A 27,224-nucleotide genomic window follows, 5' to 3' on the forward strand; every position below is an offset into this window, starting at 1 on the left:
TCCTCACTTCTTTCTGACCTGGCAAGTCCACTGGGTATGTGGGGTTGCCTCAGCTGGCTGGCAGGCCTGATAAGCCCTCTCAAGGCAGCCACCCTGCTGCAGGCTTGCCAGTTCAAGTACACACCCTTCTCCCCTTTGTCATTCTGGGACCAACTGAGGCAGCCAGCCCCCCACCCCCTGAGCCCAGCCAAGTCACATTTATGTCATATCCGGCCCTTGTAACAAACACCCCTGCTCTAGGATTTTATGGTTGCATTCATTTCTACTCTTCATATGCAGTTAATATATCAGCTGGTAATAGCCAGGTCAGCAGGCATGGATACAGTCAACTCCTCCAAAGGAACTGCACAACTTATGAAAGGGTTTTTTGTGCTTCTAAGCCACACTGGAGCAAAAGCCCCAAGGACAGGGTCTGATTCAATGGCAGAGCATCTGCTTGCATGCAGAACTCAGATTATTGTGAAAGATACTGCAGAGCAGCTGTCAATTATAATAAACCAGGTGACCTTAATCTTGTTGAGTAAGTGGGCACTTTTGGAATTTTGAGTATGTTGAGTGAGCACCACTATCAAATGGCTATCAAGATGGTGGGGACAGCCAACATCCAAATGGCTGCCTTAGGGTCTGTGTCTAACCACCAAATATTGGAAGGTTCCAAGTCAAGTGCCCTCTTCTGATGAAAGCAGCTGTTTTTGTATGGGTCCTCCCTGCAGGCAGAATATTATTCCTCTTGGATTTGTGCTCTAAAGAGATAGAGAGCAAAACAGGATTAGCTTTTTGCATCAGACGAAAAGATGCTTCAGGAAAGAAGGAAGTGGGCACCAGAAAACACATCAGCAGGCTCCACCTTGGGTATCACTGTAGTATTTAATAGGCCTTGATAGACCAATCATTGGATTCAGTTCAAGGCAGCTTCATTGTTCATCTATGTGTTCATGTGGTGGTGAAGGAGAAAACCATATGCACTGTCCTAAACTACTTGGAAAAACTGTGGGATATCAGTGAATCAGATAGTTTTCCTGTCACATTATAGCAAGCCTGACATTTTAGATGGAATCTCTTCAATGTGCCATACTCTGATGAGTTAAACAGATGTCAGTGATGATGACTATACTGCATCCTGTTATTACATGGCTACATGTATGCCATCATCACAGCTGATTTGTCACACTGACAAAGTTTTCAGTAGTTACGAAATGTAAAACAGTCTCATTACTGCTTACTTATTGACAGCCATAAAGACAACTATGGCACATTTGAATCCTTTCAGGATTTACTCAATAGTTCTTTCCCTCTCTGCAGATTACATACTCAGTTCTTTTGTCATCTGTTTCTGCCATATTTTGGCCTCAGTATTGTTGTTAATTAGAGATGACTATGGTTTGATTAATTGCTAACATGTGTCACATATGCACAATATGAAGGGGTGCAAGTCTAAATTTTTTCCACTTAGTGCATGCCTGAATACACTGGAAAGAAGCCAAACATTTCTTTTTAATGACTAAGAACCTAATCTTATCACAGGGAACAATATGGATGTAATCAAAATAAGACACTCTAATCCATTTGAAGTGTTAAAAGTTCACAGAAGTATGCAGCAATTTTGGACCACATTTTACAGTGTAATGCAAGCTGGATCACAAATGTAGGAATAGAGAAGAAGAAGAAGAGTTTGGATTTATATCCCCCTTTCTCTCCTGCAGGAGGCTCAAAAAGAGGCTTACAATCTCCTTGCCCTTCCCCCCTCACAACAAACACCCTGAGGTAGGTGGGGCTGAAAGAGCGCCAAGAAGCTGTGACTAGCCCAAGGTCATCCAACTGGCGTGTGTGGGAGTGTACAGGCTAATCTGAATTCCCCAGATAAGCCTCCACAGCTCAGGCAGCAGAGCTGGGAATCAAACCTGGTTCCTCCAGATTAGATAATAATTTGTGCTCTTAACCCTCCCAATGCTTCAGGCCATTAATGAAGTGATCTTCCACCATCTCAGATTCACTGTATTTGCTTCCAGGTTTGTGGTGAGCATCTGAAGTCAAAAAATATGCCTGTTATAAGTTCTTTTCTGAATTCTGTACACCTTGGCGTGCTTATCAGACCTGTGGAATTAGAAGAATACATACAATTACTATTTACTTTGCACCATAGGTTTTATTTCACAACTAGCAGGCCTGGCCACGCGTTGCTGCGGCAATTGTCCTTCTCATCACAGTCTGCAACCCACACAGATGTCCATGCAGGTCTAATGATCCCCAGCATAGCCTTTTGGGGTGGACAAATGGAATCCCTCTTTCCCTTTTCAATGCACATCGTTATATGGTGCTGTCTTGTTTTTTTAGTATAAGGTAACCCTTTCCATTCCACAACGGAACTGTCCAGAATGTGAATCCTGCTGTCCATGAGGCTGGTTAACATGCACAGTCCTGGCTTGGGTATCAGGGACAAACACACGTTTAGATTTTTATATATATAGATAGATGCATTGAAAATTTTACTTCTTTTATCCTCCTTTGAGAGTAATCATGGCTCAGTAGGAAAGCATCCGCTTTGCACAAAGAAGGTCCCAAGTTTAATCTTCAGTTAAAAGGATCAGGTAGTCATTGATGTGACAGAGAACCTGAAACCATGGAAGAATGGCTGCCAGTCAGAGCAGCCAGTGCTGACCTTGATAGACCAATGGTTTGACTCAATATAAGGCAGCTTCATGTTTTCAAACTGTTTATTTCTCTGTCCCAGCCATGAGGTGTTGTGGTTTGCCCCTGCCCATGCCCTGCCAAGTCTGACACTGACAACAGTGATGAACAGCATGCAGGCAAGAGTGACAAGGAGGAGGAGCTAGCTGGCAGCAAGGACAAAGGAAGCCCTGTGGCTCCACGAACGGAGGACTGGCATTCCAGGTCTGCACTATCAACAGACCTGGAAGTGGCAGACAGTGGCAAAGGCCATGTCCCAGGACTTTCTTGCTTTGCCAGCAGGGATCCTGGACCAGCTTCAAGGATCCCACTGGCACCAGGGGCATGCATTCCGCCTACCTCCCCGCCCCAGCTGGAACAGAGGTGTCGACAACTGTGTTTAGAGTTGGCAGAGAGCAGGAGATCTGCTAGATTGGCTGCTCGACATCTGTAAGTCAACCAAAGGTTTGGTTCCAGGACTGGTAATTACAACCACCTGCCCCAGCAGAGTATAAAAGAACAAGGCTAACAGCTGCTTTTCCACAAAAGCAAAGCATTTTGTTGGTCTTGCTGTTGCTCTGCTCCGGACCTGTTTCTGTATCAGAAATTCTAACTCTGTTACCTTTGCCTTGGACCCTGACCCTCGGACTACTTCTTGGCTTTTCTTTTGTACTCTGTACTCTGTTCAACTCATCATGCTTTGACTTTGGACTCTTGGAACTGCATTTGTATTTCCCTGCTCAAAACTGCTTGCTGCTCCAGCCCGTCACCAGTCAGACCACGTCTGGTTTTGCACGCTGAAATCGCTCCTCTGTTGGCACAGGGAATGCCCCAAATGAACACGTGCTGAGAATTGGTGCCCCCTCCCCTATCAATGAGGAAAAAATGGATGAAGAAACCTTGGTTTTTATAGAGGAGGGGAAAACCTTGGGCAGAAAAAAAGCAGTATGCCCACCCTACCAAACAGTGGCAATCTCGCCTCGTTTCCTTGCACACACACACATACACATGAAGAGTTTGTGGGGGGAAATGGCAATTCTTTCACATGAGCAAGGGGTTTGCAGGGGGGAAGCAAGGATTTTAGATGGGGGCAAGGGCACTGATTCTCAGCACCTGCCTGCACTCTGTTTTAAAAATACAAAAAAGGTACTGAAAGTGTGTTGAGGGAATGGGGCGAGATTCAGCCAATCCAAATGCAGGAAACAGAGGCTGCCTGCGCATGCGTGTAAAAGACTGCAGAAGAGCTCGTGGGGCTTAAGAGATGCTTATGGGAAAGCCCCGGGCTTGTGGGGAACAATTTGGGTCTTCCCGCATGGCCCTGACTTGAACGAAGGAAAGAGCCGGGCAGCAGTGGGAAGCTACAAGCTGGGTGAAAAGCCCCGCAGCAGGTGCACTCCCAGATATGCCACAGGGCATTTGGAAAGTGAAAAAAAATGGCCCATGACATGGAGTTTTCTAATCATAATCACCATCCTATTGTCAAATAGAATGTGCAGCATAAGGTCAATTTTTTTTCCTACCCACAAGTCACATCAGTGGTATTTAACTGCTGATATATATGGTTGCCAGGTGCATGGAGGTGGGGCATGGGGAAAGAATATTATTGACGTTCAACTGGTAGTGAAATCGTAGGTGCTCTAAGATTTGCCAATCTCTACAGCTTTAACACAGACCTTTAGTGATATCACTTTCAAGTTTTAGCCTGAAGTTACACATATGCATCCACAAAGTTCTTCCCTGGTCCCATTTTCTCCTGCCACTCATTTGAGCACTGGCTTATTGGGTGTGATTCGACAGGACAAATGGCAACCTTACTAATATAGCTGCTGAAACTAACAATGATGATATCCTGGTTCAACTCTGTTAATTTATTCTAATGGGCCGCTTTCTGCATAGCCAATCATACAGTAAGCAGTGCAGCCAGTGTTATTGGCAATGCTGCAGCAACAGAGCGTTTGCATGGGCAGGTGCTCTGTAGACAGGTAGCACAACAGCTGAACCTCAATGCTTCACATGGCTGCGCTTTACAAACGGCATTCTTTTTTCCCAGGGTAGATGTCACAAGCATTTGATGCCAGGATTGGCCAGCATGGGCCGCCATTGTGGGGGGCAGACTCTATGGCACCGATTCCTGGCGGGCTCTTTGCACGACACCGACTGCAGAGCGCCGTTGTTGAAAAGACATGCTCGGTGAGCAATTTTCAAATAAACTGTTGTGGGTTCGCTGGAGCGTTGCCTAATCGTTGCAGCATCATTTCTGCAGCGACAGCCATGCAAACTCCCCACCTATAATGCTGCTTTTACCATATTTTTACCGGCTTTTTTGGCCCTGCAAAAACAGCCTGAGACACAATACAGTGGGCAAGGGGGATGAAAAATTCTCCACAGGGATTCTAGTGCCTATGATAAATGGTAATATCTGAAAAGTCTGATCTCCTTCCTTGTTTCACCGTATGTTCTCTTTCATTCTTTTCTTTCTACACAGTAAGTTTATTGCCACCACAGCAATTTAAAGCTTGAGTGACATGATCTCTATGCTTGCTGAATGTTGACTGAAGCTATCAGAAGTGCGCATGTATTCCTCAGTCCTTGTGATAGCTGAGCATGCTATGTGTTCAAATGGTCACTGGCCTGTGTTGATGGGGGAGAAACAGGCCTTTATTGAATCCTATGATTATCCCTCCCCGCAGCATAGATGTGTCTAAATGAATATTGTCTTCCAACGCAAAAGCTCTAATGAATGAGGTATAAATGTGCTCTGCCCCAACACCAAAAGCAGACTTTTATGATCTGCACCAGAAAAGTTACACTCCAGGAAAAAAAAGAAAAAACTCCACTATTTTCATTTGCTGGTTCTGAACATTTTTTAAATGGACGACTTTTATATTATACAGTCCCTGGAAGCAAGTGAAATATAATTCTAATTAATTTTTCCTACGGCTGTATACAAATCAATAACTGTAAGCATCCCAAAGGAAAATGCACGCGACATGGTCCTCCAGGTTCCTAATGAATGCAAATAAGCTGACCTTTTTCTGACAACTCTGAATATTGTTTCACAATTTTACCACTAAAATTGCTGTAATCAGCAATTCATACAGTAAATATGGAGCCAATAACAGTTTGAAATAACTATTCATTATAGTAAAGCAGAATGCAAATTTCCTAGACTACTGCAAACTTTATGGAATCAGAGTGCCCATCCAAAATAAGTTTGAAGACCATTCTTACCTTTTAGATTAACCCAAGAGATCTTATCACTGTATTAATTAAAATAATGCCTTTTGGTTATAATTTTTTAAAATCCTGTTTTTTGTTGGTCCTCTTTTTCTCCATTTTATCTATAATATACCTTAACCTCTGCCTCTGTATGACTCAGATTTTTCTATACTTTTCTCTCTGTTAATTCATCATCGTATTTACCATTGTCTACTATTTCTAATGTTATGGTAGTCCTTTTTTAAAATCCTACCTTCCTCTAAGAAACATACAGCTGGCATGCTCTTTCCCCATTTCTCTCCACAATAACCCTGTGATGTAGGTTTGACTTACAAAGAATGACTGGCTCAAGATTATCCAGAAAACTTCATGGCAGCATGGGAATTTAAATCAATACTTTCAGATTCAAATCCGACATAGTAACCACTGCACCATATTGGCTATCAGTTATATTCCTTATATTGTCGAAGGCTTTCAAGGCCTGAATCACTGGGGTGCGGTGTGGTTTCTGGGCTGCATGGCCGTGTTCTAGCAGCATTCTCTCCTGATGTTTCACCTGCATCTGTGGCTGGCATCTTCAGAGGATCTGGAGGATCAAGGGAACCACTGACCACATAGGAAAACTGATGAAGAAGCATAACCTACAAACAATCTACAGACCCACTAAGAAAATTCAACAAATGCTACGTTCAGCAAAGGATAAGAGGGGTCCTCTATCTACTGCAGGAGTTCACCGCGATACCATAAAAATCGTACAGTATACTCAATGTCACGATAAGTTCCATCCATCTGTGATAAGTCGAGGCAACCTAATTTTGCCTTTGAAGAACTGGGAGAAACCCTATTGACTTGGCGCGTGATAAGTCGAGGGGTGGGAAAGGTCCATGGGGAGGTGTGGAGCGCTGAGCAGGCAAAGGAGCCGCAGTTGGGGGAAAGGAGCACCCCAGAAGCCTTTGGGAGGCTTTTTAAAGAGGGGCAAGGTGGGTCTGGGGAGAGGGAATAAACTAGGGGCCGTGGAGTGTGAACGGGTATGGGAGGTGTTGGTGGAAAAGGCAGAGGAGAATCGAGGTACCAGAAAGCGGCTGAAAGTGGGCTGCGGCAGAGAAAAAAAAAGCATGGCAGAGAAGAAGCAGCAGAAGCAGTCACTAGCGCACTCTATCTTCCCTCCTTCCGGTAGGCTGTAAGATTCTTGATTTCAGAGGAGCTGCCTGTTAGCAGTCTGTTCTCTGTGGTTTTCTTGCGAAAGGTAACTGCTCCAAAGGTTGCTTAAGCAATCTTTGCAGCATTGCCCCCTTTAAGAAAAAATCATAGGAGGCAGGCTGCCCAACAGGCAGCTTCTCTGAACCAAGTCTTAAGCAGCCTGGGCCGGGAAAGGGAAAAAAGGGGTGAGTTAGTGAGGGGCCTGCCAGTCAAAAGCTTAAACAGAAAAAAACTAAGCACAGAGAATGGCTGGAAAGAGGGGCTGCAGGAGAAGAAGGCAGATCAGAAAGGCAAAGAAAGTGACAGGGGGAACACTCACCCAAAAAATTACTGGTGGGTGGGGACCCACCGTGATAAGTCGAGGGGGGGGATTTTTTTCAGCCTTTAAAAGGCTTCGAAAACCTGGACTCCTATGTGAAAGTATATACGTGTAGCTGTGGGACAAGTCTACATAGAAACCACCAAATGTACAGCGCCTTCAGGACACGTAATCAAAGAACATGAAAGGCACTGCAGACTATTTCAGCCAAAAAAAAATCCTCTCGTGAAATAGCAGAACACATAATCGAAACCAACCTGGACACAGAATATTACTTCTAAGAAAACACAGGAAATTCTGGACCACTCTAACAACCACTCACTGTAACAGGACTACACCATTGAAATCTACAACCACGTGGACAATTTCAACAGGAAGGAAGAAACCATGAAAAAATGAACAGAATTTGGCTGCCAGTTTTGAAAAAAACACTCAGGAGTCAAGACAGTGACTCAATCAACTCCACACAAACACAGGGATGACTATAGACAATCAAAGGGAACAAAGGCCAGACTACTTCTATTCAGATGCCTCACCTACTGACCTTGCTATCTCCATTGTTACTTACTTGCCAGGCCACTCCTATTCAGATGCCTTCACCTATTAACCTTTTACTCTATAGAGACAGGAGTGGCGACGTTATGTTATCGCTATATGTTCATGGATTCAGGTTCTTATCAGCTTCCCGCCAACATGGCCAATTGGCCATGCTGGCAGAGGCTGATGGGAATTGTAGTCCATGAACATATGGCGTGCCATAGGTTCGCCACCACGGGTATACATACTCCACTTGCTTTCCTTTCCTACTATCAGATCCTCTGAAGATGCCAGCCACAGATGCAGGCGAAACATCAGGAGAGAATGCTGCTAGAATATGGCCACACAGCCCGGAATCACACAGCACCCCAGTTATATTCCTTCTTCTGTTCCCCATGCTGTAGTCTTAAAGTTGCTAATTGCCATCCCGGTGGACAGAGAACAAAAAGGTAGCAAAATGCTGGTGGGCTGCATGGTGATCCTAACAGTATGACTGTTAAAGACTTGTCAGTCAGCAAAATTTTCCCACATTGGGACAGCAGAGGCAAAACCGTGGACTACTGGGGGCATAAAAGGAGGCCTTTTCCACCTGTGTGGAGCTCCATCATTTTGCCCACCCTCCCTTCCTCTCAGCAATTGCATTATTTTGTTATATTTTAGCTACTCCATCGCTTCCATATTTGTTTGTCACAGCTTGGCAGGTTGGGCATCAGGATGGAAGATTTTGAGGAGGAGGTAGTGCCTGAGTGCTTGCCTCTCCCATGTTGGGGGTTCCCATAATGGGTCTTGGGGGTTTTGGAGAACCATGATGATTCATACCAAGGTAGGAGCTGCTGGCTGGCCAACACCTCAAGGTAGCAAGGGGAAGCCATTTAGAGAGTGGCGCCCAACTGTTCCCAGTTATGTGCTACTCCATGGTTTCCTCCAGTAGGAGGGCTGGGGAAAAGGTGTTTTCACCTTTTCAGCAGGTGGGTCACCCAATGCCAGGATCCATCTGCATGTTGCTCCTTTGCTCCTCTGCCTGAATTCACTAAACAAGCTACAGCCAGCTAATTTACCATTGAACAAGTTGTCTGGCTGTTTTTCTCTGCTCCAATCTCCCCCACCCCCACCCCCCTTCCCCCAATCCTCCTTGAACTGGCATTTCTAACTCACCCTCTTTTTCTTCTCACAGTCGGCTTGGTACTTTTCCTCTTTCTGCATTACCACAAAGTTATCTGTATTCAACCTCTGCTACCTCCTAATCCATCCCAGTCGGTTTCTCCAGATAAATAGGGAACTACATTACCTATCAGTTTCTACTCAGCATGGCCAATTGGCCATGCTGACAGAGGCTGATGGAAATTGTAGTTCCTGAACATCTGGAGAGCCGCAGGTTCCCTACCCCTGTCTTAACCCATCCCATATGTTTCTCTAAGTTCCTGCCAGTCCCAGTCCATCCTTTTGCTTCATTCAGTTTTTTTGGGTATCATTATTGATCTATTTTATCCCCAACTGATCTTTGGGTTGCATCAGAAGACTCTGTTCTACTGACCCAGTGATCATGTGCAGCTCCCAATATGTGTAAGGAGCTTCTCAAGCAGTGGAGGTGTTATTGGGTACAATGCATTTCATTATTAAATATGTATTTTAACTTTAATTCAATTCAAATGTGTTTACATTGTTTTTACATGTTGACAAAAATACAGGTATAATGTCTTGTTCATGAGTCACTCATCAGGGAGGAATATGTCCATGGTTTTAAAGGATCTTGTTCCAAGTGTGAATTAGTAGTGTGTTGATCACTACAGTGTTGCTGGACCCAGATTTGGAAAGCTAAGGCTGAAATTCTTGGTCAACCTATGGGGCAAGCTGTCATTTCTCAACCTAACCTACCTCTTAGGATTATTGTGGGACCACAGAAAGGCCTATTCCCAAAGCTGCTTTGATTAAGCATGGAATACAGATATGACTTACAAGGAAATCCTAAGAAAATCTACTTCACATTTTTCTTGGGTCTATTCAGTAGGGTTTCATCCCAGGAAAGTGTTCTTAGGGTTGCACTGTAATACCTCCACTGGTGTTTTTCCACTGATTCAGTAAATATGGATTATATTGTAATTGTCCTAACTTTTGATAAGTAGCATTAATTAAGCAGCATTTTGCTAGCTGAAATTATTCTCTATATATCTAGCAGGCAATTTTCTTTCTGCAGTTACCTAGAACAATTTGGGATGATGTAATGGGGATATGATTGAATAAAACAGGTATTACATAACAGTCCATGAGATGTTGCCCAGTATACAGTAATACATAAAAAATGTTGGAAAAATAAATGTCACTCAAAAAAAGTGTGAACAAAAAGTATTTCATGTAGGAGACAATTCTGATTTAAAATTCAATGGCATTATGAGCATAGGTCCTCAAGATTTTTGTAAAAGTTTTAAATTAAGTTCATGACATAAGAAATCTTAGACTGAATCCCCACATAAATGAGCATGGGAACGCACAATTAAAGATAAACATTGTGGCATGATCCAGACAAACTTTGGCACTTAAGAGTCCAATTGATTTCTGTGGTAGAGAAGCTTTTCCCGGTGAAATCAATAGGGATTAAAAAGTGTTTAACTTTGGCTGCATCATTCCCGTACACACACACTCCAACAAAGTCTGAAGGAAGGCAATCTACAACCCCATACATATTTTATCCTGCTCTTTGTACTGAACAGGATAACAACGTTTGAAAACATGGCTCACTTTATTAAAGTTTTTTTATTTCGATATTTATATTTCCCCCATGGAAACCCAAAATGACTTAAACACAGTTTGCCCTTTTCTCTCATTTTGTGTTTCCAGAAACAAGCCAGTGCAGGGGTTAGGCTGGCAGACTAACTGGTGAAAGGTCACCCAGCAATCTTCCATGGCAAAGTGGAGATTCAAACCTGGGTCTCCCAGATCCTTTTGCCCCATTTATCCTCCTCCCCCCATCCTAAGTTATTATTTTGCTATATAATAATAGTTCATTTTAAATGTGTGCTGAAACAGAGCAGGCTGTCCTGGTGAAGCAAACTGGATCAATGAAAACAAAAAAGAAATTTGGCTAATTCCTTCTCTAGCTGTGACATCCAGGGTGTTCTTAACTGAACTAAGCATCTTTTCTTGATGACATCTCAAAGATATCTCTGCTGTCTCATACTAGCAATTATTTCATGTCCTGAATGAATCCCTAGTACATCTCACTCAATATTGATCTTTCAACCAAGTCTCCCAATCCTTTTCCCAGTGTGGTCACTGAACAGTATAAGAGTTCAATAGGAAGATCAGCTGCTCATCCACTTTTTTGCTAAAGCAATTTGTATTATGGATTTACTTTAGCAGTCTACAGTGGCAGTTGCTGTTTTTACTATTTAAATGCTTTGATTATCTGACCTTGCTTACTTTATCTTTTTAAGCGCTGTGCATGGGCTTTAAAAGTTGATCAATAACAAGGGATTCCTCCACCACATTATGCAGAAATCAATCCTGTTTTGGACTATTTGTATTTTGCTCTTACAAGTCCATCTATCTATGTTAATTTTATATTTTCTTTTTCTTCCTTATGTAATTTGGGCCTGACTTTACAAATATCTATTCTGTGGTTCCCAAGAGAATCCGGGAACTGTGACAGGTAGTAAACATATTAATGGAAGAAAAATTTTCTCCTAAAGGAATTTAATAGGAAACACAATGAGCATCTGGCTGGGATTGCACAAGTCTAGGCTTTCTGGTGTTGTAGTAGATTGTACTAAATGACCCAGAATATTCCTTGCAACACTATGATTTTGCTACATCTTTGTAGAAACGGATTCTTTAGATTGATCTGGCTGGGATTGCACAAGTCTAGGCTTTCTGGTGTTGTAGTAGATTGTACTAAATGACCCAGAATATTCCTTGCAACACTATGATTTTGCTACATCTTTGTAGAAACGGATTCTTTAGATTATTAAAGTTAGTGAGGTTATACTTGCTGTTTTGTAAAAGCATGCATTGTTAAATATTTTATTTTAATTGAAGTTCTGCATTTTTTCTCCTTTTTGACTTTATTAACACCAAGACATATACAAAGCAAGAGCCTTGCACCCATAGATTTGGGAGTTACGTGGTACCATGCTATTGTAACACATCTTTTTTCCTTTCCTCTTCCCACCAACTACACATGGTCTACCATCATAACTGACTTATGATCACTCCACAGCGTTTTCAAGGCAAGAGACTGACAAAGGTGATTTGCCACTGCCTGCTTCTATATCATGACCCTGACATTCCTTAGAGAAGAAGAAGAAGAAGAAGAAGAGTTTGGATTTATATCCCCCCTTTCTCTCCTGCAGGAGACTCCTTTCCCTTCCCCACTCACAACAAACATCCTGTGAGGTGGGTGGAGCTGAGTGAGCTCCGGAAAGTTGTGACTAGCCCAAGGTCACCCAGCTGGCATGTGTGGGAGTGCGCAGGCTAATCTGAATTCCCCAGATAAGCCTCCACAACGCAAGCGGCAGAGCTAGGAATCAAACCCGGTTCCTCCAGATCAGCGTGCACCTACTCTTAGCCACTATGCCACTGATAAATCTAGAAAGCTAATAGTGAATGTGATTGTCTTGTTTAATCAAAGTGGTGAATACAACTTTTGAATCCGTCACAGGTTCCTCAAATTTTGGGCTTTTCCCCACTCTCCCCTATCCCCCCTATGCCGCGCGCTCGGACATCCCCACGACCCCAGTCATCAAAAGGCGCCCTTTGGAAGAGCGCCAGGGATGCCGCACGCTGAGGGGGCACGACAGCGGCAGTGTCGGGGTGGCTGTGCTGTCACTGCCCCTCTCGTGGGGAGTGCCGGGGGACCCCATGCTACTCTCCTCAAGTAGCGCGGGGCTTAAGTTAAGTGGGGAAAGGCCCTTTCTCTACTTTTTTGAAAAATATAGTGAGTAGATCAGCTGCTGATATTTGGGAAACTGGAATTTAGATTAAATATTTTACTCCCAACATTCCAAATGTTTCTCCCATAAATATTCATTTATACAAACTGCAAAATGTTTGTACAGCATCAAGGCAACAATAACTATGATGCAGCATGTAATTTAATGCATAAGTAACAATGATGCATTGGGCCCAGCAGTGAAAATTCATTGGAAAGCATCCAAAGGTTTGAAGTAAAGCAAATATTCCAATAACACCTGGAAATGTAATCACAATTGGCAAAAAGCACAAATCGACTAACATTAGTTTTCACAATATACTAAAGGATGAAAATTTATATACCTCCAGGTTCTAGCAACCAGTATATGATGCAACTCAGAAAGCCATCAAGATCCTTGATATCATTTGGAACATATGGAAACACTGCAAAAAAGAAAGGCGATAACAAATAAATGCTCCAAATGGCTCACTCTCATTAGCCTCCTAGAAAAAGTCCCTATTTTCTGATGGTCATATGCTGATGGATTCTAATCCCTCCCCCCTCCCCCTGCCATGTGATTTTGATATCATAAATATAGTTGTTAGATTTTAAATGCATCATAACACCTTTTTTGCTTATAGTTAAAATAGCTTAAGCCCTGACATGAATGGCCAAGGCTAGCCTGATTTCATTAGATTTCAGAAGCTATTCTGGTTAGTACATTAGATTTCAGAAGCTATTCTGGTTAGTACTTGGATGGGAGACCAACAAGAGATACCAGGTTGTTATGCAGAGGAAGGCAATAGCCCTCCACATCTGTTAGTTTGTTGCCTTGAAAATCCTACAGGGTTGCCATAAATCGGCTGTGTCTTGACAGTTCTTTACACAAAATACCTTAAAGCATTTAAAATGTTAGGCATCTGACTGGCCTCATATTACTATACTTAGTTGATCTTGCTTCAGCTCAGGTATTTCTACATTCTAATAATATCCACTTTAATATTTCAGGTTTTAACAAAAACTTTATAAAATTCAAAAGGCAAAGTTAACAAAATAGAATGACTGTGCATGATGAAATTGATCTAACTACCACCGTTATTCTGAAAGTTAGCTTCTTATTATAGCAAAATATAATGTAAGTAGATGCTACACTGAAATTTAAATAACAAATTAGAAGTATCAGTTAATATTATATGATTTTGGGAAACAGCGTTGTTTCTATAATTGTTCAATGCAAGTAGTTCCATAGGCTTCAAGAAATGTGATGCTGTTTGATTGCAACTTTATTTGCCAAATTATGTTCAGAACATATGCATTTGCATAGAACTCCAGTTACAGCTTGTACACATTTTTTGGGATCACTGTACTGTACTGTACTGTACTGTACTGTTGTACTATAGAGATTCAAAAACATAACAGGTGCTATGATATTTGGCAAGATTACAGGTTTGCTAGGAAAAAAGTTTAAGAACTATAACAAGAACCAGACTTCACAAACAAACATAAAGCTACAAAATTAAAATGCTACAGGCATATCAATATTATTAGGATATAAAATGCATATATGTGCATAAGAACAATGAATATGTGTTTGTTGTCAGATCTGATAGCATCACATGCAAGCAATATTGCAAGCAATATTGCCCTATATCCCTGAAGAAAGAAATGAGATACCAGCATATAGGTTAAATGAGATACCAGCATATAGGTTAAAGCAGATTTTATTAATTGATGGTCTGCATAATTATTGACATTTCCCTCCCTCCTACTGTACAGGTTAAAAAAAGAGGTTTTCTGTATCAAACCAGGGGCCCATCTAGCATAGCATCCTGTCTCACGCATACTCCTAACACTGGCATTCAGAGGTTTATTGTCTCTGAACATGGAGGTTCCCTTTAGTCCTCTTGGTTAGCAGCCACTGATAGACATCCTCCATGAATATGTCTGATCTCCTTTTAAAGATGTCTATGCCTGTGACCATCACTATCTCTTTTGGAACTGGCTTAATAAAGAAGTGTTTTCTTTTGTCCATCCTGAATCTACTGCCCACCAGCCTCATTGTGTTGGAGAAAAAGTTCTTTCTGACTACTCTTTCTACCCTAAGCTTAATTTTATAAACCTCTATTGTGCTGCCATTAGAAATCTCTTTTTAATTTTTTTTATTTTACTAACAAAAAGTAAACATAGACAAACATAACATTAATAAAAGAAAAGTAAAAGGATACTTCTGAAAGCTCCCAGCTCACACAGACTTGCTGAGCCTAGGTTTTCTCAGAACTAGTGAGTCTATATCTAGTTCACCTGCCAAATTTAAGGTCCCCAATACTGCCAGGAGCATTAAAAGGCTCAACTGGAGTGAAGTGCCACTTCCCCAGAACAACTCAAAATCTCTTTTTTGAATGGAAAAGCCCCAGATTCTTCAGCTTTTCCTCATATGAAAGGTGCTCCAAACCCTTTATCATTCTAGTTGCCTTCCATGGTCAGCCTTTTATGGTTGCCTGTATTTGAGCAACTCCACAACAACTCCATACATGACCAGTATCACTGATAATCCTTTCCTGACCACATGCCTGTGCCAAAAATACACCAAACCTCATCACTCTCCTCTTGGCCATTCAGCAACTTGGGCTCAGCAGATACTGAATTAATAGACTCCGAATTCCACCATCCATATAACTGCTGAGTGGCTGGCTTGGATAAAACTCTCTTTATCTTTAGTTGCTTCAAGGTGCTTGCCCATTATTCCTACCTGTTCCCTAATAGAAGCCATACTATTGTTACCATCCCTAGTCTGGAAGATTCAGTCACCCCCTAGGGACAAAACCGTAATCATTGTAAATCCCAACCTTGTCAAACAATATGGGACAGGCCAAACAGATTTCCTTCTTAAGCTAATATGAAACGAACAAAAAAAAAAATCATGTTTGGTTCTAACTATAATCGGTCACTTTTATTTTGACTATGTCGGGTAGATAACCTCTTCCAGCCTGCCTGCCTCCCCAAAAATATCCTGCCCAGCCTACTCCCTCAGAGCCTCATGTTCCATTTAGACAAGGAACCAGGCAAAAATGTCCTAGCATCCATCAAGGCCCTTTCTGCACATGCAGAATAAAGCACTTTCAATCCACTTTCAATGCACTTTGCAGCTGTGCGGAACAGCAAAATCCACTTGCAAGCAATTGTGAAAGTGGACTGAAAGTGCATTATTCTGCATGTGCAGAAGGGGCCCAAGAGCAGGATCTTCAGCATCATCAGAACTTTTGGTAGTTGCTTTACTATAGCCTGTGTAACATTACTACTGCTTGTTTCTAACCGTGTAGTTCTGTTCAGTGGTACCCTGTCCAAGCCATTTGAAATTAATTCATAAGAGTACACTCTTAAGTGTGCCAAAAGAAATAGTATTTTTTTTTACAATTGCACTAAACAAGAAGAAGTATTAAAAAGGGACTGAAATTTTTTTATGCAGCATATTGGGACAGTTAGAAAAATTCAGCATACATGACAACACTAAATAATAAAGCAATGTTTTGGTTTTTGGTTTTATCATTGAGAAGTGCAGTTCAATGAAAACTAAGCATCCAGTGCTGTGGGCAATTAAGTGGGGGGAAAAAACTTTTTAAAAATAGCCACCAAATATCTGCTTTTTCCAGAGACCATGTTTCAGGTTTTCACTATCTAGTTATTTTTTAAAAAAATTAAAAGGTCATGAAGAAAAAAAAATCTAACTCTGGTGGGACAATTCACTTTTTATGCAAAACTTTTCACTTGCAATTATTGATTTAAACGAAAGATAGCAATAATGGGATCAAGATAAAAAAAGCTGTTGCAATAATTTAGTTACCGAACATGTTATGTCTAAGTGCCTTACTTTTTTTTCTGATAGCCCTCTTTAAAGGAAGAGAATGGAAATGCCAAAATAAAAGACTTTCTACACAAAGCATATGCATCACTCTATGGCCAGCCTCGCACAGGCAAGTCCATACTGTTTTTCTCGTGGGTAAATGTTAAGAGAGAAGAATCCAAGTTTCATGATGCACCAGCACAAAGCTGGGAAGTGAAAATTATGTTGCAGCAGAGTCTTGAAAATATGACTGTAAAAGTTAATCAATAAAATGTCTATTCCTGTCTATTCACTAGGGGCCGCAGCTGCATAGCTTCACACAATCGATACTACAAATTATTACGATTTCCAGGTTCCCACTGGACATTCTGAACAAATCTTTCAAGTGTAACAGGCTTACATAGTGGGGTTGTTGTAGCTGGGTTTTTCCCCCCTTTCAAACTTTACATATAGCTCATCCAGAATAAGTGGCAATAAAATCTCAAAACCTGTCAATTTTGTACAACTGTTAAATATTTTATTTCCAGCTATGCCTTGTTTTGTGCTTTCTTCGCTTTCAGCCCAACAGCTAAGATAAATAGCTGCTTGTGTTTGCTTTAGGAACTTGTATTGTGACACCTACAGAACAGACAACTTTTGCACTTCTGTTTTTACACATGTAGGAAGTAGACTCTCTGACAAGCATATGATAGCATAAATAAACTGTTGCCTATCTTGCTTGCTCGCTTGCTAAACTCTCCCAAACCCCCAATCACCTCTTCTGTGACAGTCATGCTCAGTTTGCCACACTGGGATTCAAATCCCTAGCAGACTTGTGTACTGGTGCAAAGAATATTAAGATAAAATTGTGCATTCTACCGTGAAATATTCCTTTTATTACGTGGACATAAGGATGTTCTGTCTCCTGTGCTGGCATTCTTTGGCTTTGGAAATATTTCCTTCGTGGCAAGTCAGGGATAGGCAAGATTTAATTCATTACTACAATAATGACTTCCTCTATCTCCCTCCAAAAAAACTCTGAGCAGCATACATGATGCGCCCCATTCCACAATATTCTGATAACAACACTGAGAACTAAATAAGACTGGAAATGAATTAGTGGCCCTGGGTTACTCAATTATGTTCAAGGCAGTGCAGGATCCCTGTCTCTCAGATCCTTCAACTGCTACATTGGACTGGCTTATACTTTTTAGCATCTGGGCATGCTAGATGTTACTGCTGCCTGCGTAACTATAGTGAAATGCTAGCCAACAGAATATAGTAGCATAGCGTGCATTTTAAAGCGAGTACAACTGAGGATTATCAAGGCGCTCCAAGCCGAGTTGCACATTTCTCATTGAATGCTGCCGTATACGATTGCACCGTATACAACGATCTAAGAAACTGCAGATTTAAATCTCATCTCATTCCGAAAGTTGGTGGGGCTTCGGCAAACCTCAGAGTCCCATCTGCAATGTGGGGGTAATAATATTAACTAGTTATATGTTAGATGTGATGATGATAATGTAGAGAGAGTTGAATTGTACTGAGTGTAGAGGCCAATTCAAATATTGTCACAACATGTAGGCTGCTAAAAGTGCTCCCAGCTTTGCATTGGGAAGTAAAAGCATGAGAAAGCCATTCAGTGCAGGGATGTCCCTATTTGTAAGAGCCTGTGAGCTAACACCATACATTTTGGGCTGGTACAACATGATTGGGGGAATCCATCTGGTAAACAGCCTTCCAATGGTGTTTTTCATGGAAATAATTTCATGCAGGAATGTATTCAGTAACCTCCACATGCTGGCTACAATATCTGAATCAAATCAGGCATCATCTGAAGCCAGGTTAATGTTTCTCTTGCTCTTGAAATAACCACTCATGCTGTGATGTTCATGTAATCTTTTGGGAAGCCTATATCTATCTATATTCCAGTAGTGAGTATATTCCAGTGTATTCCAGTAGAAATTTGCCACACCTCAGTATACAATTGGAAATATATGGATATGTGATGTGGCAAAATTCTCTTCAGTACCTGACAAGACATTCCAGATGGTCAGCTTACTAAATGTTATTTTCCTGAATTCCCACTCTGTGAATACCCTGTCTTTTTCATAAATGTCACTGTGAACTGCATGTGAAGCTGACCTACGAGCCACAGTATTGTATAAGCATGAGTTGATAGTCCATCAGAAACTAAGAATGTCTACATGTCTTGTGCTACATCTGAAAGACGGAATTTCTAAAATGGGAACACACAGGCAAACTACATTTGACAGAGTGAGTGATACCTCTACAATTCCTCTTGATTCAAGAAACAGAGGATCTGTCTGTTAAGGTTTCATAAGTAGCTGGAAATCAGTTCAAGATTAAAATTAAGTCTGATATCACTGGACACTTTTAATACAAATTGTCAAATTATTAGTCTTTTTCTACTCTGTGTACTATTTCCCAAAAGAAGCATGGTCTTCATAAAATAACTGACCAGAACCAGGATAGAATTGAGGTGCTTAATTAGAAAGGTGAAATGTAATGTTTTACTTGGTAGAAATTTTCCACATGTTGCTGTACTGTAACTATATTAGAACTATCTATCTTTCCCCCTTACATTCTATAGCAGACTATTTATCATGTTCAAAGATTACTTTGTTTTGCACTCATAATGTTGCATTATGAAGCTATAACTGGATTCTATAATATTTGAAACTCATTTCATACAAGATGCAATGACATAAAGGTCTCCATTGCAAAAGGTAGGAGAATGACAATACAAGCTGCAGCTGATCTGATGGTATCACAAGTTCTGTGGCCATAAGGCCAGGCCCAGTGTTATTTACTCACAACTATTGTATGAATCCATGCCTGTCAAGATTGATGCTGCTCAACTATTAGAATTTAGTTTTAGGTGAGGCTCAGATAGGCCCTCAGGATCTCAGGTGAGTAGACTACCATGTGCTCTAGACATCTAAGAAAATGGTTTGTCATTTTACCTTACAGTTTAATCAGAAATGTGGATATCTTGCAGATGCTTGCCGCCTATTTTTGATTAATCAAACCTCTTCCTAATTGAGCAGTAGCCTAGTGAACTGAAAATTCACAAAGTTCACATTTACTTGCAGTACTGAAAAACAGACCATCTAAATTGAACACACAATGTACCAAATTTAGCAAGAAGAATGCATTATTCAGCGTATTTATATAATGCAAAAGAGACAAAAGTATTTAGATGAGATGAATACCTTTCATAACATTCACTGGAAAACTGAACAATGAATCAATTTATGATTCATAAACATGAAAACAATCTTTGGGAGCTTTAATTTTTTCCTTAAAGAAAAAAGAGACATTAGGGTCATTTCTGCATGGTCCAAATATCCTGGGTTGAGCAAGAGAAATATCCGAGTTTGGCCAAGAAGTTTGCACAGTTCCCAATCCTAAAGCATGTTTGTCCTACAATATTTCCCTCATCCTGGGTTTTTCAAAAACTGCTAGAATGTTGATCTTTTCCCAAAATTCTGTGTTGAATGCTTCTGTGCAAAGACCAAGGAAGCAAAACCAATTCATTTTCCCCACCCCACTGCCTGATCTCCCTGCCTTACAACATGCTAACCCTGTTCCAGCTCACTTTCACCAAGCACTGCTCACTAGCTGAGCTGCAGCCAGCTCAGTCCTGCAGCTCCCACCTTACATTCCCACAGGATCCTGAGAGGGGAGGGGTGGGGAAGTGCCTGCTTGGCAGGATGCTCTCATTCCGTGGCAGCCCCAAGACCACTCAAATGTTATTTGGTATATTGGGGGAGGGGGGGTGAGTGTCTCATGCTGTGGGGGTTTTTTTGCACACCTTTAAACGTGGATGGGACATAGTCCTTTGCCTAGTATTGATCAAAAGTTTTTACTTTGTATAGCACAACGTGCTTGCCATGTTGTTCACTACACCAGATCCTTTTCAAAGCTAGAGAAAAGGGGCGTGTGTGTGTGTGTCCTGCTTGGTTTTCCTGCAGTTGCTGTGGATCCGTCAATCAGAAGCATTGTCTTTGGGAGGGGGAAAGAGCCAATCAGATTGCAGCACACTGGAGATGTTCAAGCATGTTGCTGAATCTATGCTGTAAAAACAAAAAAAGCCAGGAAAGTAAAATCCTCCCAATCTTTACTCGACTCCTTCACAGAAACTGGCACCCATGCAAAGGGAGAAACCGGGATAAAATAGACCCAGATTGTAAAATACCAATTGTAACCCGGTATGATTGTGCCGTGCGGAAACAGCCTAGGATTAGTATTTGAGTTCATTTTAGCAACTTCATATGTTACTCGTTACTCTGACTGGAAGCTCAAACTCTCAAGTTTGCTTTAATTTGGTAGCGTCTTGCTTTGAGGCAGCTTCTTGAACCAAAAAGACAGACAATAAGAGCCATATGTAACCTTCAGACCCTAGGAAAGAGAGGAAGAGGAGAATGCCACTGACAGATAGACAATAAAGGAAAGTATTTTCCCCTCCTCACCAGATTTTCACATACTCTAGGAAGGTTAAAAAAATACCACAAAGAACATTGCTTAATACATTAGTTTGATTTTTTAAACAACCCCTGAAAAGCTGTTTGTAAAAATGACTTTATCAACTACTTGATACACAATTTAATCAATAAATTAGTCAACAGCAATTACAGAACACACAACCTGACCACAACAAACCCTACAGCACAGAACTAAAATAATTATTCTTGAATTCTGGATAGATTTCAACCTTCCTGCAACATCAAAACAAACAGTAACTCACTTGTAATCACGAATTTCTTCATGAGAATCTATAATGCGTTTTCTCAGTGGCTTCAGCTCTGCCTCTGATTTTTCTACTGGTCTGGGCGAAGTGTTTCTGCCTCTTGCTCACTTAGCAGCCCTTGACAGTCTTTCAAGCTGGATTCCATTAGAAGTTTTTCATCCTGACTGGCAAATTCTTGGGCTGAAAGATAATAAAAAGTATTGCAGCTTCAAACAAACTTAATGCTTTACTTTTTTTTGTTTTGTTCTACATTCCATGAAGTGGTAAGCCTGTTTTATATGAACTTGTCAAATATGAAATTACTGATTTAAAAACTATCAGCTCTGCCTGCAAGCATTTTTAAAACATGAAACTCACATATGCATACAGATATGATTTAAAAGCTTTAACATAAATTTAAAGACATTAAAATGTTTATCAATTGACAAACAATCCACAAATCTTTAACTATGAAATATTTTTTAAAAAATTCTCAAAAGCATGCATGATTTGTCATGAGTTTTCAAACTGCAATTTTGTTTGTGATTAATAACTTCTATTTCACTTTGAAGAAAACTACAAAATAAGCCAAAAACTTCTGCTTCATTAAATTAGTTCGTACGTAAGATTACCTCTACAGTATAAACAAAATATTTCCCAAGGTCATCCAATAGATGGCACTCTTTCATTAGACCAAAGAATCTAGGGCAGTATGTTTCAAGCCTTAGAAAAATAGGCAATTTAAGACAAAGACATTTTTCCTTTGTTCTTTTGTTGACCATATTCTAAGAAATATACATATATAGGTGTTCATTTAAATATTTGTCCTTTAGCACAGATATATATCTGAGGTTTTGTAGAAGGGGTTTTTTTTAGCTATTGGCGAATATACATCCCTAGACATACAAATGTTTATTCAGCAGTGTGGACCAAGTTTAATGAAGTACAGAATTAAATTTCAGAATAAACATGTATCAGTGACGAATGCTTCCTTTCTAAAACCGAAGCCTGTACTGAATATTGTATATTCAATCCAAACCTTTTTGAAAATGAAACGGCTGAGGCACCTTGAAGAGAAAACATCAACATTAAGATCATATTTTCATAGAGAGCAAATCTCTTCAAACATCTTCCTTTTAATAGCCCTGGTTTATGTAGGAAGAATGATGTATAAATTAGACTTCAATTAATTTGAAGCAAAGGGACTGGAGCCTTATAAAACTAATATTGTCATAAAAAATTGGCACACTAGTCTCTGCAAACAGCATACATTTATCTTATGCTCTTGAAATCAATCTTTGTTGCTCTGATGAGATAAATCTAAATAAAAGTATTTAATTAATGATCAAGAACATTCGGAACATTTACGCAATATATTTCTGACCATACAACTGGAGACATTATTGTTATTACCTGCCACTCTTATTATTTTATACATATGTATATGTGTATATATGTGTTTGGAGGGGATATAATTCTGGAGTAGTCTCCATAAGCATGTGTCTGAACCAGTATGTGTGTGGGAGAGACTGCTGAACATTCATATAGTCTGTACAGTTTTAAGGAACATATATTTATACATATATTTTACCATTTTTACACATTTCTTGAAATATTGTAGATATGTGTTAGCTGCTGTTGTTTAATAAAAAGAAAAAAATATGATATATGGGACAGATGATTTTTAGGGTCCAACAGTGCAAATAAATCAGCAGGTAAGAAATATCAAGTATAGAACTAGTAGCATGAACAGTCTTCTTCAGTAATATTGAGCAATTTGCTTTAACATTTTGCAGCATCGGCCTCTGTTGCGTTTGAAATGTTCCCTGCCAAAAATTAATGTAAAGGTAAAGTTGTATTTCTTGTACATCAGATACCTTGATTTTATCCTTCAAATATCTGTATTCAAAAGATGATGCTTTGCACAATCTTTTAATAAAATACACAACAGGCAACATTCATGCTAATTCTTTAAAAAGTAAAACAATATTGATCTTTACTACTTGTGAATAATACACATACTGGGGAAGAAAATTTTTCTGAAGCTTGCCTACGGATATGTATATTAGTTGACCTATGATGAACCTTCTTGAAAGCACTGTCAGTTTCCTTATTTTTCCCCACAGAGGAAACCTGGGGATATAAAAATCTAAGGGACTCTGCTCTTCGAATTGATAAAGTCCGTTTATGTCCCTCCCCTCAATTCTCAAAAGAATCTACTCTCATTCACAAGGTGCTGGTTGAAAAGGGTTAAATTATTTTAAGTTTACCTATGCCTTGGACTTGAGCCTTGGCTGATCCCAAGCCAGAGGCACTAGCAGCTGCATGCTTTATTTACAATCCCTTTGTCAGACTTACAACTGCCTCAGGCTATAACATAGTGTACCTAATGTTCAAACTGGCAGGTAATCTTATGTCAAACATACTTCTTTGATTTAAAGTGATCAATAGATTCTTGTAAAGAGGTAATTTCTCTGATGTTTCCACCTTGCCTTTCTTACAGGTGATTCACACAAAAGCCTGCTTATATGATGTACAAACAATAAACAGAAAGCTATAATCATGTTTTTTCAGATGTTTCCGGTGCACAACGATTTTGGATCAATACCCTGTGTAATACAATTATCTGCAATGATCTGGTTGTATTGAAAAAGAATTTGCAGCAAACCTCTAGGGGGTTTTATCCAGAAACATGGTGTCTGGCAATGTTGTGAATAGTGGAAGAGAAAATTAAGGGTTTGACACAAGCTGTCCATTACATTCAAAATGACTTCATTAATATTTTATTTGCAAAAAAAAATATCTTTCAAAACTTTACTATAGAGGTGGATTCCTAACGTTAAAGGATGATAATAAGACTGTGTCCTTTTGGTATTGACTGGATCCCGAAAAATACCTTCCAACATAGACGCCAAGGCTACAGGTACTAGGCAAAAAAAAAGGGGGGGGACAGATAGGAAATTATTGGCTGTGGCTGAACGCCTCTTTGAATGACTGACAAAATGAAATGGGAAATTATATCTCTGAGTGTAAGGCTACGGTGCATGTGAAAACAGCTCTTTTGTCTTGGAGCTATTCAAGCACTCCTTTTGAGCCATAACGTTTGAGTCCTGGCAATTAATTGTGTGACTTCAATCAGTCAGAACTGTCGCATGTGCTATAGACGCCCAATGCATGTATGTCTGTGCATTTGATACAATGCACTGTTTCTTAGTTGCTAAGTGTGCAAAGCTCTCTGAGGCAGAAAGAGTAAACCCCCCCCCCTCATTTTTCACACTCTCCAGTAGTGTGCAGAAACAAAGGAATTCAGTCTGTCTGATAAAGCTGCTTTCTCCAGCTCCAAATTCCCCCTTAACACTGGACTGGGAACCTTTTGTGTTCATTTGATTACTGCAATCTTTTGTCCTTATGATTGATATTTCTATTCTATTAGACTGTGCCAAATTCACAGTGCAGTAATATCACTCGTTTTCTACATTATTGCCTTGTCCCTCTGCACCGTTCCTGCACATCTTTGCAGTTCCTGATTTACCTGCCGAATTTCAGCTCTAAATAGGATGGCTTTCTCTCTCTGAGTGTCCTCGGCAGTTGCTTTCACCAGCTTGACCAGTCTGTCAGAGTGCTCCACCTCAGCCACTTCAGCTTTGATATCTTCCCTTGCCTGAAGGAGAGCCGCTTTGGATTTTTTCAGAAGGTCATCTCTTTTGCATATTTCCTGTGAAGACCCATAAAAAAAAAAAGTTCCAATAGAATATCCTCAGATGAAGTTTAAAAAAATACTGCATTCTGATCTCTTGAGCTATAGAATATGGAAGATTATACCATTTCTCATTCTCAATCAAGTGTAGTCCTGGCATCCCCTCTAGAAACAAAGTTATACATATTCTACATTTTAACGTTCTGCATATTTTACATTGAAAAGGCATCTGTGTAAGAACAACATCAAGAAATATACTTAATCAATAAATAATAGTTCATGGGAAATATTTCATAGAATTCTGCAGAGAAAAGGGAAGAAAAAAACAGGTTTTGATCTAAATTTGTGCAGCTTTTGAGGTTTTTAATGTGGTTTGCTGAATAAAAAATAAATTTAACAGTTTAGAACCACAAACTACAATTCTTATTCAAATAGGTAAGATAACTGAATAAAGAGATAGTACAAATTAGACAGAGGAGAGTCACATCCTATTTTTTTAATAACTGAATATTTAAATTGAAGCTCCAGCATTAACATGCTTTCAAGATATCAGGAAGTTGGTATCAGACTCATGGTATTGTTAAGTTAGCGCAATTTTCATTACAGTAACAGGTTTAAACATTGGGACTGCTATTTATAAAAATTAGCCTGGATACCATGAATATCTGGATTTCCAATCCTTATAAATGTCCTGATGCTAATGAATAACTAGTTATGAATGAGAGCAAAGTTTCAGTCAATTCCATTTTCATATCATGCAAAACTGGATACTCAGAAGTCTTCTTGCATCATTGGCTTGGTGCCACACCTCTATCATGCTCCATCATGCTTCTTTTAATCTGAATATTTAGTACTCTTTCATGTCTTAATTACAGCAAATTGTACACAGTTGGCACCATTTCTTGAAATTAATCCCAGAGTACTTTGTTTCTGTCAAGCACGGTCAAAGCCTTGGAGAATAACAGTAAATGTTAGTGCAGATCTAAATTTAAATGACTGTCTATGTATTTATCTTAAGCCTTTAATTACTCATGCTCTACTGTTTTTGGTTCAAATGTTAAACATTCTTAATTGAGAAGGTAAAATTGCTTTAGACAGCTTAAAATCTGCAGATATGTTTGGCTGTGATGTTAATATGGCAACAATGATTTAAAATAACATTTTTTTCAGGTGTCTAAAAACATAGGTCATACATAATATCCCATAATGGTTTTGTATTGTTTCATTGTCAGTAATACATAAATAGGTAAACGACATTTTAGGGATTGAATTCTTTTCCTCTGCACGTTTAAAATTATTACTCCATAACAAATGGCAAATGTATACATACATACATACATACATACATACATACATACATACATACATACATACATACATACATACATACATACATACATACATACATATAGTAAACTTCAGAAACCTTAGCATTTTGTTTTTTTAAAAAAATAATGCAGACATCCCTACAAAGTACCATATCTCTTCCCCCACCCCCCGCATGTTATACAGATAGCTTTCAAATGACTATAACATAAAAAGCTGTGGGCCTCTGTACATTTTTATAGAGGAAAAGTGCCTCCAGCTTGGTCTCTGATATCGAGCATATTCACAACTAAAATGGGAAATGCAGTTTCTAAAATCTCTGCAGACATTTATATGGCTATATTCATTTTATTTTGTATCAACATGCTTTTTGAATAGAATTGTTATCGCAAATGCAAACATATCTCAAGTTTCGAGACTAACACCAAAGCAATATGTACTTACAAAATTTGTGATAAAATAGTGTTGCTTTTTTCCTCTCCTCCTTTGGAATTCATAACAAATATATATGAAATGGTACACATCCGAGCTTCTTCCACCCTCTTTTGCGATGTGATTTTTTTTAGAGATAACTGTTTTGCTTGGGTTTTTTTCTCATCACAAGAGCATACCTGATCTTTCTGACTACAAAGTTTCCTGGCATCTGTAAGGTCCTTTTCAAGCTGTGTTATCTGCTGTTCTAGCTGAACAAGAACCATTTTGCGTTTCTGCTGGGAAGCTATTACATTCAGATGCAACGACTGCAAGGTCTTTCCTAGTTTTTCAATCTCAAAAACA

The 27,224-nt window shown here is 39.8% G+C and overlaps 1 long non-coding RNA gene across 1 annotated transcript; it reads right to left on the bottom strand.

The window, feature by feature from the left end:
* On the bottom strand, positions 1 to 27,224 carry LOC125439201. The gene is made up of 7 exons (XR_007245497.1): positions 26,892 to 27,224; positions 24,957 to 25,139; positions 21,443 to 21,625; positions 13,211 to 13,291; positions 3,290 to 3,535; positions 1,902 to 2,094; positions 1 to 743 (listed from the first exon to the last, which is right to left on the bottom strand). It is a non-coding gene; the product is annotated as an uncharacterized LOC125439201 (long non-coding RNA).

Source organism: Sphaerodactylus townsendi, linkage group LG09, assembly GCF_021028975.2.
Source record: "Sphaerodactylus townsendi isolate TG3544 linkage group LG09, MPM_Stown_v2.3, whole genome shotgun sequence".
NCBI classification, from domain to species: domain Eukaryota; kingdom Metazoa; phylum Chordata; class Lepidosauria; order Squamata; family Sphaerodactylidae; genus Sphaerodactylus; species Sphaerodactylus townsendi.